The sequence below is a fragment of the Mirounga angustirostris genome, unplaced genomic scaffold, assembly GCF_029215605.1.
Source record: "Mirounga angustirostris isolate CCGP_5_RB_7025 unplaced genomic scaffold, mMirAng1.0.hap1 SCAF_4, whole genome shotgun sequence".
NCBI classification, from domain to species: domain Eukaryota; kingdom Metazoa; phylum Chordata; class Mammalia; order Carnivora; family Phocidae; genus Mirounga; species Mirounga angustirostris.
In genome coordinates this window covers 105,135,392-105,144,990 of record NW_026991712.1, presented here as the reverse complement: position 1 = coordinate 105,144,990, position 9,599 = coordinate 105,135,392, and the positions used below count along the sequence as shown (strand labels likewise).

Genomic DNA, 9,599 nt, shown 5'->3' with positions numbered 1-9,599 from the left:
CAGCTATGAGTGGCCGATGACAGAAGAAACACACGTGTTGCACCCCTCTGAACACATCCTAAGCATCAACTTGTATATAACTGTAATTAAACTGTCTCCAGGTAAGAAAGTTCTAGAGCAACTACCCTATACTTATGAACAAAAAAATTCTTCTATCTGGGAAAGTTTTATTCTTCAAAAAGAAAAACTTACGGAGTAGTACCAGCTAAGTCTGGTCTGATAAAAGTAACAGTTCTATCTCTGAGATAAAAGATGACCCAGGCTGACGGATCTCGAATCCACTCTCACAGTAAGCATCAGCAAGTGTAGGTGTCATCTTCTAAGGGAAATATTCTGAGGGTCTGGCAGCATAAATCCCTCAGTAAGTTTATAATAGACTATTGTGGAATCGGACTCCACTATGGCCAAAGTAAAAGACATTGGCAAATCTGGATCACCTTGCAATTTTCGAGATGCCTTCAAGACCTCCCTTATCCTGTTACGGCTGAGGGAAGCACTGATGGGTGTAGGCACCACGGTCTGTAATCCTTCTCCTTCTATCTCGGTACCGACTAGGCAGATGAGCTGGAGATCTGGTAATCCAACACAATTTACTCCATACCAACTTTTACTCTCCATGAGTCCAGGTAAACCAAGAATGCTATGTAAACTTGGCTGGCATCTCCTATATCTAATTCCATCATTTCTAAATGCTTTGGGTGGGAGCCCATCCAGGCGTCCTCCGGGGGCCATGAGTGGGCGCCGCCGCCGAGAGCGCCGCCCGCGCCCAGACCGCTGCAGCCCGGGGTGGGTTCGGAATCGCCGCGCTCCGCGGTGCCGGGCAGGGCGGCGAGCCGGGGTGCACCGCCCTGACTGACGGCCGTATTTTAAAACGCGATGATAAGATCAGGGAAAAACCTCATACTTTCCAGGTCCCGCAAAACTAGATCAAGAATGAATTTCGTATCCTAAGCAATGGCAGCTTGTAGATGGAGATTGCACAGTGTTTTTGACAAAAGCTAAGCTTTTGACAGAAGAAATGGAAATCGACTTCAATCATTTGGAAATCTGACAGCTAGATTCACTCACCTGACCTTCAGTCATCTTCACTACCATCAGTGACCAGATTTGAATATGACATACATATACATACTCACATATACATGACCAAATATACACATGCATTTAGAATATGATATATATGAATGCATATATGCATACACATATGCAAATGTCACACATACATATACAACTATATGTTTTCAAACTAAACTAGAAGAGGTCTTTGGGGTGCTCGGTGATTATTTTTCTTATTCACATTTAATTTTTTTCATGCTTTAAGCTCTTCATTTTAGAAATAAAAACGTTCAGTTTTCCAGCCATTCTCTGTGGCAAAAAAAAAAAAAGGACTACACTTGAGCTAAAAGATAAAAGTGACTATTTGACATGTAATCTTGAACTAGGTTCCCACTATAATAGCAATATTTTTTGTACTTTTCAAAAATTTTGCCATGGGATCCAGATAAAATCATAAGCTGATGGAGATATTTAAACAGTCACTTAAACATGGTAAAAGGGGGAAGGTCAAAGGAATTTAAAAATTTTCATCTCTGCAAAGAATATGGTTAAAATACACCTGCCTATATACACACATACCAATCACATGTCAATTATTAGGTTTAATTATTAGGACTATTTCTGTATATCTTAAAAGCAAAATCATCATAGTGACAATGCCATTCTCCGCTCAGGTGGTATTAAATGCAGACAATGGAATGTGGTTTCAGAATTTGCCTTACTCCTGCTGACTGCTTGACCTTACTTGATCTTATCTGTGCAGACAGTAAAAGAAAATAACCCAGGTTACCCTGACTTTGATAGTTGTTTATGAGGTTTTAATTGGGAGAATTGCAGAAGGGACCCAGCCCACCTAGCAAGGCTAGCAGAGGGAGGTCTCCAGGTTGGTTCCAAATAACATGTTTATAAATATTCATTTTAAAGTTTTTTTTTTTTTTTTTTTTAACATGCGTCATTGGCATTACTGCAATGTCAAAGCTTTTTTGGAACTTGTACCCTTGTCTTCTCTAAGGCTAACTTCTAATGAAGAGGGGCAAAAGTTCCCGATCAGTCTGGGGCAACTCTGGTTCTCTATTTTGAGCTCACAAGATTCTTTTTGCAAAAGGAAGAAGGTCCTTGGGATCTTTAGAAAGTTTCATTTCTCTTCAGAGAGACCCTTGGAATACTAAGTTACTTAAAATTTTGATCCATGTCAAATGAAATTTTCTACACGCCCATCAGCCTCCACTCACATATTGTTACTTTACCTGTATGCAGCATCCAAATATATTGACTGTGAAGAAATGTTAGAGGGAGATATTTATTATTTGCAAAATTAATCTACTTAGAATTTATTTTCCTCATTAAATATTTTCCTCATTAAATATGGAGATATTCAAAATTTAACACTCAAATACCATTTATTTTTCCATTGTGTTCTAGATATTAAAATTTGATTTATCTGTCTAACTTCATTTAATCATCACACAAGCCTTTGAGGGAAAATATTTTAACCTCATGTTACAGGTGCAAAAAATGAGTCTTAGTTTTTAAGTGATTTGATCACAAAAAGTGGTAAACATCTCACGAGGCAGAACTAAATCTTTTCTCAGTGGCCTTGATGTTCTTGACTGTGCTATGTGTTGGCACCAGAAAAACATCTGGAACTAAATCAGTGGAGGCAGATATTGTGAATAACAGTCCAGACTAAATCAGTAAATAGTGGGAGAGGGTAAGTGATATGTGCTCAGAGGTCTTGAATAGCTTTATACCTTTTGTTGGACGAAGATACAGACAGAAAAACTAGCTGGCCCAGGTGGTTCTCAGGGCAACAATACTGCACACATGGATCTCTTCTGGATATCCTTAGAGGCGTTTTTGGTTGACACAATGAGGCATGCTAGAACTGCACTGGACTGGAAGGAGGTTTTGGTGAGTTGAATGGTGGCTCCCAAAAAGGTGTGTCCATGCTCTAAACCCTGGAACCTGTCAATGCTACCTTATTCGGAAAAAGGATCTTTGCAGATGTAATTGAGGTAAGGCTCTTCGATGAGGTCATTGCAAATTATCCAGGTGAACCCGAAGTCCGATGACAAGCATCCTTGTAAGAGACACACGGAGGGACACAGACACACACAGAAGAGGAGGAGGTAATGTGACCACAGAAGCAGAGATTGGAGTGGTGGCACCAGGAGCTGGAAGAGCCCAGGAATGGTTTCCCCGAGAGGCTTCAAAGGTCCTGTGGCCCCACTGATTCCTTGATTTCAGACTTTTACCTTCCAGAACTATAAGAAAATGCATTTCTGTTATTTTAAGCCACAACGTTTGTGGTAATTTGTCATAGCAGCCCCCCAAAACTAATATAGAAGTGTGTCAGACATTTTTGGGTCCCCTTTCCACTTTTCCTGTACCTTCTTTTTTCAGCTCTTCCTGTAGATTTACTGTCTCCATTCAGCTACACAATCTCTCTCTCACTCTTTGTCCTCGGGCTTCTTTGCTGCCATTTGTGGGACATCTGTGAGAATCCCCTCATAACGCTGACAGCTTTAAGTGGCTAACTGACAGGCCACATGTCTTGCAGACTGAAGGACATTCCCAAATTAAAAAAAAAAAAATTCCTGGATGCCTCAGGGCATTCAAATGTTTGAATAGACACTAACAGAGGCAAAAATCCTGTTTGTAATTGTTTGATCCTGGAAATAACACAATTTTTTTTTTTTTGTATAAATGGAAAATATTTTGACATGCTTCTACTATAAACTGAGTTTTCTGGGAATATATTCACCATGTAAATTGAAGGAAGAATGTATTTTGTTTAGTCTGGAATTCTACCAAGACTATTTTACCATTTTTTAAATTTCCCACTAACTAATCCGATGTGCTTCATTGGCAACAATATGTGAGTTTTCCATACCACACATTTGATTAATCTTCATTTGTAACCCTCACATTTCTATACATATGGGTGTAAGCATTTGGTTACCTAATTATGTCTTTCAGTGTTCAAAGGCATAGTGTTCCATTACTATTACTTGTCTTATATATCTCAGTTATATTATAAGTAGGTCATTATATTAAGTTTTTAAATTGAGTGCCAGTAGGTTATGTTGTCTTGTGGGTAGGTTGATAGTTTTTTTTTTTTTTCTTCGAAGAATTGTTTTGGGGCATTAAAAATGTTTCTAATAAAAGGGTTTATATTGGTTGGGAAGATGTTACTATCCCCTGAGCTAGATGGATGTCTTTAAAGGCAGATTTGATTCCAAGTAAAACATAGAGTCATCATCCCCTGAGCTAGATAGATGTCTTTAAAGGCAGATTTGATTCCAAGTAAAACATAGAGTCATCCACTAAGGTTCTATGCACCATAGAAGCATAGTACTTTTTGAGGAAGACCAGACCATGTTTTATGATTTTCATGCATAACGTTAAGATTTTTTTTCTTATTTGTTGTTCTAAAGAAGCTTCAACTCTACAGTTAAATAATCCTCTTCATCATCACAAGATGTTTATTAAGTGTGCCTACCATGTAAAAATACATTCTGAATGGACTATAAAAAGTGTAAGTTCAGACTTCTGTCCTGAAAAATTTATCAACAGCATGAACTGCAAAACATATATACATGAACTAGACTTAAAATCATGGTTAACTGTGTCACTTTCCTAGCTTTGTTCTCTGGTTAGTATTTGTGTGTCCTTTTAAGTTTTTTTTTTTTTTTTTTTTTTTTTTGGCCAGTATTTTCTTAGATTGTGAAGTCCTGGGGGTTTGGGACCATATTTAAATAATTCTCTTTGTAGGAACCTTGAAATAACACAATGCAGAATTAGTACTTTAAAATTCTTTTTGATGAAGGAATGAAATTATGCCTCAATCCCTGATAGAAATCACCACTATTTCCAAATTACATAACTGCTATATTTAAAGCTTCTGAAATAGAGTAATTAGTAAAAGCTAAGATTCAGTGATGCCTTTGGGGAACTTGGAGATCTAGTGAGCAGGTTTTTTTCAGTCACAATCCAGAAAAGATGTTCACTCTATAGACTTACTGGCATTGTAATGTTAAAATATTTGAAAGGAAAACAACACAATGGCATAGCAAGTCATAATGGTAATATTTTATGAATCTCGTTATTATTTCATGCATAGCTGCCCTGTGAATAGAGGAATTATAAATACAGTTAATGATTTACTAGGGAACTCAGTGGGTATCCTTTGAATAAAATGGAAGCAAAATCTGCCAGGGCAGAGGCATAATCTCCTGAAACTTAAATAAGGTGATATTTGGTGAGTGGCAAAGAAGATAAGGGGAAAGGGTGGTAGTGTATTAGAACGGGACATTTTAATTTAACCGAAGAAAATTAATATTGAAAACAGGGTAGTCAATACTAGAAGACCAACATTCAAATCCAGAACTGTGAGTTGAGGCCTCATGGCAAATTCAGAGGCTCCTGTGATAAAACAGATAAAGGTCTGGAATCATGTGGACGTCTTACTTGCTCTTGGTAGAGAGAAAAAAGGATTTACTCTAAGAACTCTGATGACATGTCTACCTACTTAACTATAATACAGTGGAAGGAGAAGAAGCAAAATTAATAGGCTATGGGTTTTTATTTTTTTGCTTGTTGCCCAATTTGAACCTTAAAACAGCCCTCCAAGGTTGTCAAGTAGGTACCAAATACTAATTGAGCACTTACTGTAAAGAGACAATAATGAGCTATACAGACACAGTTAATGTGTTAAGGAATTAATGCAAAAAAAAAAAAAAAAAAAGTAACTGCCCAATTCTTAGGGAAGAGGAAATCCTAAGTCAGATTAAGGAGCCAGCACAAAACCACCAGGGTGTGAATTACTGGAGGAGAATTTTAACTTGAGTCTAGAGATTTATTTGAGTCTTACACTTAAAATTGTAAGATTTCAAATGACTTCTTTGAACTCGCTCCTGTATTTTGAATCTCTAACCTTAAGTGGATAATTTCAAAACATTTTATTTAAAAGTTCAAGTTGTATTGTTAATTTCATATGGAATGCATCAGTTATTAATATTAAAAATATCACAAGTAGTGAAATTTTGGCAATGAGGCATGACAGACACTCGGCCAGGAGGGAAAGAGGGTTTATCAAACACCTCTTTGTTCTGCCTGACATTTTCTTGATCCACATATTTATTCTAGTTATTACTCTGGCAGCGAACTGAAAGCATCTATTTCTTGGCTGCATCAAATGACTTTTTTCAGATTTCTCTGCTTTGGGGCTTCTCTGCTGCTATCTTTTGGAATGCCTGCCAGAACCCACTCAGACATTTGAACTCATATATGTGCAAATTTGGAAGTGCGAGGAGTTTAACACTGCGAATCTTAACCAATAGGAGACCTCACCCAAAGGATAAATACTCTTCTATCCATCCTTTGTGTAAGCGGTTTGAGGTGCATTCAACATGGTTTTTCAGAGGGTCTTCAGCAAGTTTGAGCCCCGGCTGCCATCCATTTAATCTTTACAACAATCTTATGAAATGAGTTTTACTATTATCCGTACTTTAAAGACGAGGAAACCAAAGTTTAGAGATGCAAAGCAAAATGCCCAAAGTCAGAGTTTCTTAGTGGGGGTCTTGGGGTTTTGAACTTATATCTATGTGATTTCACAGACTACACTCATTCAGTGAAGCAATACAGTATGACTGCATCTGTTGGCTATAGGGATTTAAGGCAGAGGTGGAGAAAGCCATGAGGATGCCTACAGTGAAAGAGAGAAAACCATATAATTAAGGCACATCAAACCTTGTATCTTTTTTAAAATTTTATTTGTTTATTTTAGAGGGGGAGAGAGAAAGAGGGGGAGCGCGCGAGTACGAGGGGAGGGACAGAAGGGGAGGGAGGGGGAGAGACTCCACACAGAGCGTGGAGCCCCACATGGGGCTTGATCTCATGACTTGGAGATCATGACGTGAGCTGAAACCAAGGGTTGGGTGCTTAACTGACTGAGCCACCCAGGCGCCCCAAGTCTTGTATCTTCCAATATGGTATAATTTGAATAAAATCCACATGCTAGATTCTACCCATCACCTTGCATCTGCTACCTTCCTTGATAATCCCGACTTCCTCCATTAAATATTTATCAGATCTTCAAGATATGTTAAGACGCAAGTACTTTTTGGAAAGTTATAAATCAAACTCTGAGAGGCTAGTTGTCAGTCAGCTGACAGCAATAGCTTTGAGAGAGTGGAATCCATTATCAGGATACAAAAAGGGAGGGAACTGACACAAAAGAGGTAAAGGAACCACAAGGTCAGATTTCACTCATTCATTGTCTTTAAGGTTGGTCCTACCAGTAATTGTAAGGAGTATGAGATTTCAAAGCAGAGATTACTTTAAAAGTGCTACTTTCTCCCTCCTAACACACTATAATGCCAACCGAAGATTAATTAGTGGGAAAGCCTCCTGATGCGAACAGTCCTGAAAGTGTTTAAGGAGCAAAGCAATTTCTAAAGCAGTGCTCCAAGTTTAGCTTTCTAACTTTAGTTAGGATATAAAGAAATAATTATATATCTGGCTTAGTCATAATTGCACCATCTTCCCTCTCATGAAAAGCTGCAGATTATGTAACTGCAGCTATTGATTTTCCACATCAGACATTTTAATTGAAAGGTTAAAAGGAAGCTGGATCAGCAAAGTTTGAGGTTACTAATTCTGCGTTAAATAATTTGGGACTTAAACTCCCTCAACAGACCAGAGGCCAAGAAATTTATAAGAACAATTTCACTTATTGGGAAAGGAGTATTACTATTATCAGTCAATGGAAGATATTTAAAGCCTGGACTGAAATAAAAGACATGAACTCTATGTAATCTTAGCTTTTGAATGGAATGTTCTGGCATTATTTGTTTTTTTGCTGATTGTGATAAAGACTGTGAAAGACCCTATTGCCACTTTACAGCTGACATTGTGTTTCACTGACATTGACATTTAGGGCACTCAGGTGAAGAAGATGATGTTAGAATGATCATGTAGTAGTTATTGGCATCCAGAGTTCAATCCTTAATCTTAAAAATCCTACAGGAAAAAAAAAAATCAATACCCACTAGTCAACTGTCAAAAATACTGATATGCAAAACCATGAAGTAGCAATAGAAAGCAATAACTTCCATCACCATTAGGAGTGGAGATCATCTGAAAATTTAGCACCACAATAAAATGATTAAAATGCTTCAGGAAAAGAAATGAATTGAATGAAAAAATATAAAAAGGGCGAGGAAAGAGCAAAGCATTACTAAATTTAGACATTGCTCATAGGACTCATTGTGAAACTCCAAATATATTCCCTGTATATTGAGTTAATTAATGCTATACTTGAGGCACAGAACTGAAAATTAAATATAAAGAACTAAATATTTACACTGAAAACCTTATAAAGAATTTCAATTAATTTTTTGTCAGTATTTTTCAAGTAGGCTGTACATTACCTATATCATCTCCTTTTCATAAAACATTGAGACATACATAAATAATTAAATCAATTGCTTATTGAACATTATGGTGAATTGACGTCTATCAGCCCTTACTCATCCTGCAAGTCGGCCTCACTGATGCATCATCATGAAGCCATTCTCTCTCTCTTCTTTCTTTCTTTCTTTCTTTCTTTCTTTCTTTCTTTCTTTCTTTCTTTCTTTCTTTCTTTCTTTCTTTCTTTCTTTCTTTCTTTCTTTCTTTCTTTCTTTCTTCTTTGACAGAGAGAGACATAGAGAGAGCAGGAACACAAGCAGGGGGAGCGGGAGAGGGAGAAGCAGGCTTCCCGCAGAGCGGGGAGCCCGATGTGGGACTCGATCCCAGGACCCTGGGATCATGACCTGAGCCGAAGGCAGATGCTTAACGACTGAGCCACCCAGGCGCCCATCATGAAGCCATTCTTGATGCTTTTGTCTGATTCGGGTTTTGCATCTCTTGCTTCCATAGCATGCTGCCGTACCCAATTTTTATTAGGATTTGCCGCATTATTTTTGAATTTAAATGTCAGTCTCTTCCAGTATACTAGATGTATAACTGAGGTTAGTGACCGTTTTCTATACAACTTGGTAATACACTGCTGTCTCAGTATTGCTTGGTGGATGGCAATGTCTGGTATCCCACAGTAATTGTTCAACTGGACTGAGTCACAAATTTGGGATTTAACCCATCCAATTCTTCATCCCTGACATCCTAGTTTTTAGAATACTGTTTCAATAGAATTGGGTTAGCTCATTACTTTGGAGTAATGTTCCAGCGACCTGTATCACCACAGAGACCCCTTTTAATAATGCTGTGATGTCAGAAATCACTCAGGGGTGAGAATCTGCTGAAGCAGGGATCAAACAACAGGATTTAATGCTGCGTAGATGGAGCTGAGGGGTGAAAGCCTGCATGGGGCTCCTTCCAGGCTTTAATATACGGTAGTGGTCAAAACAATAAAAGAGTGTTTCCAAATGGTCTGAAGCAGAAGCATTGAAGGTATATACACATATACTCATGGAATTCAGATGTGAAAATATATTTGACAGAAAGAAGAGATTGGGAAATTTCTTTGTGGAATAGTAATT

At 37.9% G+C, this 9,599-nt stretch overlaps 1 pseudogene; it reads right to left on the bottom strand.

Annotated features, from left to right (window-relative positions):
- Positions 1–263: 263 nt before the first annotated feature.
- Positions 264–1,083, bottom strand: LOC123860300 (tRNA-splicing endonuclease subunit Sen15-like; annotated as a pseudogene).
- Between the last annotated feature and the right edge of the window lie 8,516 nt (positions 1,084–9,599).